At 39.1% G+C, this 8,615-nt stretch overlaps 1 protein-coding gene across 5 annotated transcripts in view; it reads right to left on the reverse strand.

Annotated features, from left to right (window-relative positions):
- The window catches only part of PPP2R2B (protein phosphatase 2 regulatory subunit Bbeta), a 440,017-nt gene that overhangs the window by 325,115 nt on the left and 106,287 nt on the right, over nucleotides 1–8,615 (reverse strand). The gene's annotated exons all lie outside the window — the stretch shown is intronic.

Genomic DNA, 8,615 nt, shown 5'->3' on the forward strand with positions numbered 1-8,615 from the left:
GATCATGCCCTGGGCTGCAGGCGGCACTAAACCGCTGCGCCACCGGGGCTGCCCTTGATGTATTTTTAATATAGCTTTGTATTCTTTATAGCTGGCTTTAAAAAATAAGCTGTCCTTTATACTTTCCAAGGATTATGTATGGATCTAACTCTTCCTTAATCTAAACCTCAGTTAAGATACAAATTTTATTTTGCCATCAATTTTTACTTGTTTATACACTTGAGTTTGTCATTTGTTAGCTTTGCAATTTTGATCCATTTGTTATCTGTTATGTATCATCTATCTTTCTTTCATATAATATTGGACAGTTGTAACCTAAAAGAATAAAGATTTCAAGTGGCATGGAAGCCTAGATAAAGGGAGGGAGGACAGTATTTGGGGATTGTCTGGATATCCTAGCAGGCATTTACTGTTTGTCTTTCCTGCATCACTTTTTTCTTCTGGATAACAGCAACCTGACTTCTTTGAGGAAACTTGATCTTTCTACCCTATATTGTCTCAAGAGGGTTGCCAATCCCATTACCTTGCCCTCCTGGCAGTGGATCTAGGCCTGGTGAAGCAGAGTATCCTGTTGACCTGGTCAGGATGACTAACTCAGGTATGGGCCTCTAATCCCAAACTAACCATGACAGAGCTTCTCTGAAATGATTTACGTATGGAAACTGAAAAAGGAGAATTTTTCTCCTTCATTTTGGATTATGAGCCATGGGAACACATGTCTGGAGCTGAGCCATACCTGTTCCAACCACATAGGAGAAGGCCATTAGCAGGAGGGAAAATGAGGCCACCACCCAAGGAGAACCAGAGCTTAAAGGGAGTACAGTGATAAATAGACACATTTAATGATGAGTCCTTATAGACAGGATGCCATCTCTACTCTTTAATCTCCCCCAAAATCTCTTTCCTTTTTTAAAATTATGAGCCTGTTGAAGTTGGGTTTCTATCATTTGAAACTACCCAAGTTCTTGACTAATCCTTTGTCTTCTGGTTACCTTCCAAATCACACTAGGCACGAACACATGTTCTTTAGGCACATAGAAGTGGCTGCACTCAGTTGAATTCTCTGTCCTAAGAGCATCCAAACAGGTATAATTTGATTAAAGTGCAGTTAGTCTAAAAGAATATGAGTGACTTAAGCCCCAGTGCTATATTCTTCATAAGCTACAGCCTTACATACATACCATAGAAGTATGCCTTGTCTTTCGTTCCTCTATCCTTGTGTTTAGACTCCACTCTGAACTGGCACATTCGCCCACTCCTGATGCAATTAGATTCTCAAGTTCACTTTGCCAAAGACGCGGCATAGTTAGAAGGCATGAGTTTCCTGCAATCATATCTTTTTGGTTCTCAGGATTACAAAAGACCACTTAGAAAGAAAATGATTATGAGCCTAAATAAGATACAGTAAGATTTTACAGAAATCCAGGCTGACTTTAGGAGGCAGCTGGAAAACAGGACCCTCCTCCTCCCACCTCTCCTCTCCCAAACAAATGCCATATGTCTGTTCACAATGCATTCTGGCTCACTGCTATGTGGTTGACCTTCGATACTGAAAATATGCCAAAACACTTGGGACCTAGTTTTCCTTTCAGCTCATTGGTAGAGTCATATTTAATACGGTTGAGGAAAAAATGAAAACTGTGATAAGCAGGCCTGTAATTCTTTAAAGTAGTGCATCAATGAGACATATCTCTAGATATTTCACAGAAATATCATCTACATGATGATTCACAGAAGAAGAAGCCTTTTGGAGCCTTGGAAAAGAATGCTTCTGTTACCTGGGAGTGTATTCGGACCACTTCAGCATTTTGCCATCTGTAGAACAGTGAAGAAGTTAGACATTTCGAATTTCTTTTTCCTAAGTAACATGAATTAACTTCCAGATCAGTAAATTGGATGCAGAACTGTTAATAGTAGGGTTTGCTATTCCATGTGTGGCAGGATAAGATGATGTGTCTTCTTTCCACACCCAGAGAGTAAATAGAGTCTCTTACTTTAGATTAAAATGGCTTTTATGTTGATTTTCTAGGGCTGCTGGAGCAAACTGGGTGGCTTGAAGCAATGGAAGTTTATTGTTTCATAGTCTTGAAGGTTGGATGTTGAAATCATGGCGTTGGCAGGGCCATGTTCCCTCTGAGACCTGTACTGGAAGGATTTTTCTTTGCTTCTTCTAACTTCTGGTGTTTGCCAGCAATCTTTGGCATTCCTTGGCTTGTAGATGCATCACTCCAATCACAGCCTCCACTGTTACATGGCTGTCCTCTTACTGTGTGTCCTTCCTCTTCTTCTAAGGACACCAGTCATACTGGGTTAGGGGCCACTGTAATTCAGTATGACCTCACTTTAATGTGATTACATCTGCAAAGATCCTATTTCCAAATAAGGTCACATTTTGAGGTACTGCTGGTTAGAATTTTGATATATCTTTTAGGGAGACACAATTCTATCGCTCTATTGTTACCCCAATTGTAATATTAATGCATGCTTATTAATGCTTATTAAAATAATAAAATTATTAAGAAATGTACAAAGAAGAAATTAAAAATCATCTACACTTCTATCACAAAATTTGGTGGACATCTTTTCAAATATTTCTCATATAAACCAAAGGGCTTCCTTCTTTATAATCAAAACTAAGTCAAACTGAAATACATAGGCCATTAAAGATGTCTGTGGTTTCATGCAAATTATAATAAATGATGCTTTGATATGCTGTTTTTTCTTTCTTACTCTTTTTTTGATTCAACTTAAACCTCTTTAGGGTAAATGCCTAAAAATAAAGTGTCCTAATTGAATGAAAATATACATTTTTATTCACATTACCAAGTTATTCATCCAATGAAGGATTATTTACTTCTACCAACAATGCATGAGAGTTCTAGTTTCTTCCACCTGCTTTGCCCTGTTGATTATAACTATTAATGAGATATGTAAGTTTAAAACTTTATATATATGACTATTTATAAATAGATTCTCCTTTATGGAATTCTAAAGCATGGTTCTCCTTTACCCATAGGTAACAAACATGAATCCATTTTGATTTAGTGTCTATTATTTGGTTTTTTAATCTTTAAACCTTGACCCATCTAGAAATCTGTGTGTGTGTGTGTGCGTGTGCGCGCGCGCGCGTGTGTGCACGTGTATGGTATGAATCTGCAATCCAGAAATTCTGTCAGAGTTGAATGTCATTTCTTTGTCTTGATTTTTAATTCTCTAAAAAATTGTATGGTTTAGGAATGTGAATGGGGAAATTCAGTGTGTTTCCTCTTCCCCTTTCCAGGGGATCAGATTTACTTAATAAAAGGTCCTATCCTAAGTCACAGAAAAATGTGTCCTGCAAAAAGGAATCAGGGACATACTGTTGAGCACACAGTCAATAAGCAGTACTTTCAGCCTCAATACCATAGTTAATTGAATTTCCCAGCATTCTTGCTATAACTACCCGCTTTCTCTCCCACTCAAAATAGCTTGTGAGACTGTGAGAATAAATGAAATTATAGGGTTAATCTTTAATCCATTCTAATTTGTTTTCTTTAAATTGCAATATTGGCAAACTTGGGTCTTTCTAATTTTCACTAGTTCAGGTTACTTGAAAATCATCTCCCCAGCTCTTTGTAACAGGCTTGAGGTCAAGTTCCTTGGTTCAGAGAGAAAAATTTTGACAGCAAGAAAGCTAAAGCTCAGAGGGAAGTATGTTTATTCCCAGAGAAAACTAGTAGAGACCCATATGAGAGGTCCTGAAGCAAGCGTACCAAAACAATATCTTCAGATAAAATAAAGACAACATCCTTGAGTATCTCTTTCTCTGGATCCTCACATGGATTCAGTATTGAAGAACACTCATTTCCCCAATGCACCATCTTCACACTCGCCTTTTACTGTTAACTTTCCATTAGTTTGCTGGGTGAGAGAATTCTCAGCATTATCAACATGTATTCAACAAGAGGCAGCCTCAATGTCTTGTCTCAGGTAGACGGCATTGCATGTCAGTGAGTTGCTATTTAGCTACAGAGATCAACCTCCTCAACCTTATCTCTTTAAATTGAGTAAATGAATACAAATTAAAGTTTTAATCTCAGACTGTAACATAAATGGTATTTTCACTACAAGTAGTTTCATAATGGTCTCATTACTGTTCCTGAGTGCAACACATTGAGATGTTTAAATTGTCAATTGCTACTACATATATTCTTTGAGAACAGGTATCCAGGTAACCATGGTAATGGTGTCTCCAGGCAGGATGGGAGTGGGGTGGGAAACTATTTCATTAATTGAAGGGAAGGAACTGAAAAGATATTTTCAAGCTGTAGATCAGAGAGAAAGAGAGAGAAAGGGAGAGAGAAAAAGTAGGTTTCACAATCTTATTTTCTTTTCATTATTAAATTATGCAACCCAGAGAAACTCCGAATTATTTGAAAGGTTTAAAGAAATCAAAGATTAAATAAAGCAGCATTCTTAGCCTTGCCACATTATTACAGTGATTGACCCATACTAGATTTTATTTGGCTGGGTTCTTACATAGTTTGAATGAAATTCAATGTATCTCCTGAGAAAGCAGAATTGTGTCCTGTGATTTAAGGCAAAAAATGGAAGAATATTCGCATAAGCAAGAAGGCTGTGTAGGCGGTCTAAGAGCTCTATTTATTTCAGGCTGGTAGCACCTGAAAAAAGCTGATATTATCAGTGGAATTTTATTTTCAACCTTCCTACCCTGCCCTCCCTCAACCCCTTTGGTAGTCAACATTAAAATATATATAACAGCACACCATTAGTGCATGCTCTCTCTCTCTCTCTCTCTCTCTATATATATATATATATATATATATATATATATTATATAAAAACTATGAGGAAAAGAGGGCATCTGGATGATATGGAGAAAAATACCAAATGTCTGATATGTTTTCTCAAAGGAGCCTAATATTTTGCTTTCGTTTAATTGGTGATTAGATCAACTTGTGTTATTTAACCAAATGTACCCCTTGTGTGACTTGCTGCTTTAACTATCTGACAGACATGTTCTAATAGACAACTTAGGATTTGTAAAAACCCAATTACCCAGATAGACATCCTGATTTCTAATATATGTTGGCCATAGTTTGTAGAATTTCTTTTCAAATTAGGCCAACATATGGCACCTTAGTGACCCATGTTGAATCTCTCCAACTCCTGATGAATGCCTCTTTGGTGCCTTCTGTGTGCTGCATCATCTAATTATTCAGGAGGAAAAATAGCCAGAAAACATTAGACGCCACTATTACCAACAGGAAATGAGGACTTGGCTATCTTCTTAGGATCCATTCCTCAAAAGGTAAATCCACTTTTCATCCATCACTGGGAAAGGCAATGCAGGAAACTTTATTTACAGAATTCTAGAAAGAAACCTAACTGGGTGGGTAGTTATTAATGAAATAAATTTCATTTTAAAACAAACATTTCTCTTCTGCCAAACAGATTTCTATCTTGGAGAGCAGTGAATTCCCCCAGAATGAGGCCACAATTCATGGTTTGAATTTTAAGAGCTACTTAGGTTCGTCTAAGTTCAATATACTGATTATCCTTGCTCCCCATTGCAATACAATTTCCAGAGGGGCATTTGTGCTACTGGACCTGCTGCTACTGCTGTTTTCTAAGGGTTGTGTTTCCAGGGTGCACCCTTGAGGAGAACCAGTGAGAAATGAAAATGGCAATCTGTTTTTCTAAAAGCTTACGTGACAGTAGGGACAGGCATCTTCCACTCTGTCATCATGGATAATATGGTATTACGTTATGTGCACATGAGTCTAATTTCTGAAAGCAGAAAATCATCATGCAAGGCAACCTAATTTGAGAAAAAATACTGCTGATAGAATGAAAGAAGAACCATTGTTCCCAGTAATGTGCCAGGTCTAGAAAGGGAGGTAACACACACCTGTGTCAGGTCGTTCGGCTAACAAAGTATGACTATGGACGCCTGCCTCATGGCCAGTGTGTCATTAGCTGCTGGCCACTCCTACCACAAATGACAAATATTGGGATTGAGCAGTGGCCATGGGTGGCCAGAAGGCTGAGCGGCATTTCTTATATTTGGGTGGTTAATTCTAGTGCATGAGTTAGCTTTTGAGCCAGTCCAGTTATTACTCACATGGATTCTATGAAGTGACTCATCTAAAACCTTTTTACCCTTTCCTAAAGGGTAGCTACTTGAGCAGTGCCTTACACAAAAGGGCATACAATTAGCCAGCAGCTAGGAGAGCACACCACCCCCAGGGAAAACTTAAGCATTCCACTTGCAGGCAGTACCAGATGCAGAGACACAAGGTTCCTTTTTTGTTCCCTCAAAGGTGGCTCTGAATTTTTTCCCTTGGCATCTAATGGGATACCAGTAAGAACGCGCATGCAAAGTGATGTTTGAATTCATGGTTATCAGTCCTTGCCTTCTGAGTTCTGGGGTATAAGTTAGGGTATCTCATAGAAGTTGGCCCTTCAAACAACAGTGTAATCAATGATGTTACTTTTCTCAGCCCCCAAGTCTGCTGCTTGGTCTCAGCTTTTCAGATGACTGTGAGTCTATTTGCATAAGCTAGAACTGTAATTGGTGAATATTTTTATTAACTGAAATCACACTAGAACTGCTGGGCCAAGAGATTACAATTTGTCACTGAATGTGGATGTATAGAGAAGTGTATGTAGAATATATAAAACCTTTTCTATTCTGATTTGCATTGCAAATAGAGAAGCTAACCAGAGGTCTCGAGGAAATAACATAAATAAAACATGGCTTCACTACTGTAAATGCTCAATTCATGCCAGAGGAGGCCAAGGCTCTTCCAGAATGATTGTTTCCATCTAAACAATTCCCGTCTCGGGAACTTCCCCTCTAAAGTTGCTGCCAATAGGATGGGGATCATGTAGTTGGGGGCGAGGGTGGTCTAATTAGGCAACTTTGGCAAACACTCAGCAGAGTGAGCCTGGGAGGCTTTCTCTAGAAATCCAAAGCATGATTTATAATCCGTATCTTGTTCCATGGTGAACATCCTCACAGCTGAAGGGGAGACAGAAACCTACTTTTCAACTCAGTTTGGGCCCAAAAGAACAAAAGCAAGGTCTCTGGATGGCCAGTGACCAAACAAAGCTCATTGCTTGAGGCTGAGAAAGAAACTCCATAATACAAGGTGAAAAAGCCTTGATCACTCGTTACAGACAACATCCAAGGACTCTCAAAAACTGAACTTCTACTCTAGCGGGCATTTGTTATGTTGCCACCCAGTATGTAGTTACTCTTCTTGGGAACGTGATACCCCAGTTCTACTTTGAGGCATATACCTTCTTTGCCCACATGCTCTGTGACTAGTTCATGACTTCCAAAGGTGAAGTGTAGGACTGAGGCTAAACCAGTCTATGCATTCCACCCTCGAGTGATTGGGGTAAGGACAGCGGGGACCATCATATGCCTCAAATCTGATCAATCAGGGTCAGTGAAATGTATTTCTGTGGGTTTTCTGGAAGTGCTGAAGAAGTGGACTCTCAGTTGCTGAGTTTAGTACTTTGAGCAGGAGATGATTATGTTTTGGAGCTGCAGCCAAAGAATGGTGCTAAGAGACAGAGGCCAAGTTGAGAGACCGTGAGAAAGACACAAGATGTTTAGCATATGATTTGAAGTCTTACATCCTTGTGCCCAAGGCCAGCCCCATCCTGTGACCCTGTTTAATGAGGCAAGATAGTCTCTTGCTGCTTAAGTCCATTTGAACCAGACTTTCCGTGAGAGTTCTAATGATCACACCCACCTTTCCTGTCTTATCTGCCAGTACTGCCCTTCCACATCTCACCATCTACCCTTGCTTCTTTGAAGCCACCATAAATGCACTCAGCCTAAAGCCTATCCATATATACCATGAGTTCTCATGTGTCCATACCTTTGGCCACATTCCACTAACGATCTTTCGTGGCTCAACCCAAACCCACCTCTTGAAGTCTGCATTACTATGTTTTCCCTACATACCTCAATGCAAGAATTAAAACTTCCTGAGCTGTGTACTTAGAACCACTTTCCCTTACTCTATACCTCTATACGTGACATGAGAATATGTTTTGACATTGTCCATCTCTCCTGTGAGGCTGTGAGCTCCTTAGCATCAGGGACCTAATGCTTTATTTGTCATTTAGTAGCAAGAAGCTCCATTAGGCTCAGAGGAGCCTAACGTGTCTGGATCCAGACTGTCTGAGTTCAAGCATTGGCTCCATTACTTTCTGTGGTGGATGACTTAAGTACATTACCTAACCTGTGCCTTACTTTTCCTCATCTGTAAAATTAGGGACAATGCTAATATCTATATCTCAGGTTTCATTGAGGTTGAAATGAGTTAATCTATCAATGTAGATTTTCAATAAACATTAACTATTATTATTCTGTTTCCAGTATCTACCAATACCTGGCATATAACAGGTACTTAAAAAAAAAATAAATGCAACTGTGAGAAGAAGGCTTATGTTATGTAGAAAAGAAAGAGTAAGAAGTCACTTAATCCTTACAACTTTCTTTACTTTTTTTTTTTAAGATTTATTTATTTTAGAGAGAGAGGACATGAGTGGGAGGAAGGGAAAGGAGAGAATCCCCAGCAGACTCTCTGCCCAGT

This window comes from Canis lupus, chromosome 2, assembly GCF_003254725.2.
Source record: "Canis lupus dingo isolate Sandy chromosome 2, ASM325472v2, whole genome shotgun sequence".
NCBI classification, from domain to species: Eukaryota; Metazoa; Chordata; class Mammalia; order Carnivora; family Canidae; genus Canis; species Canis lupus.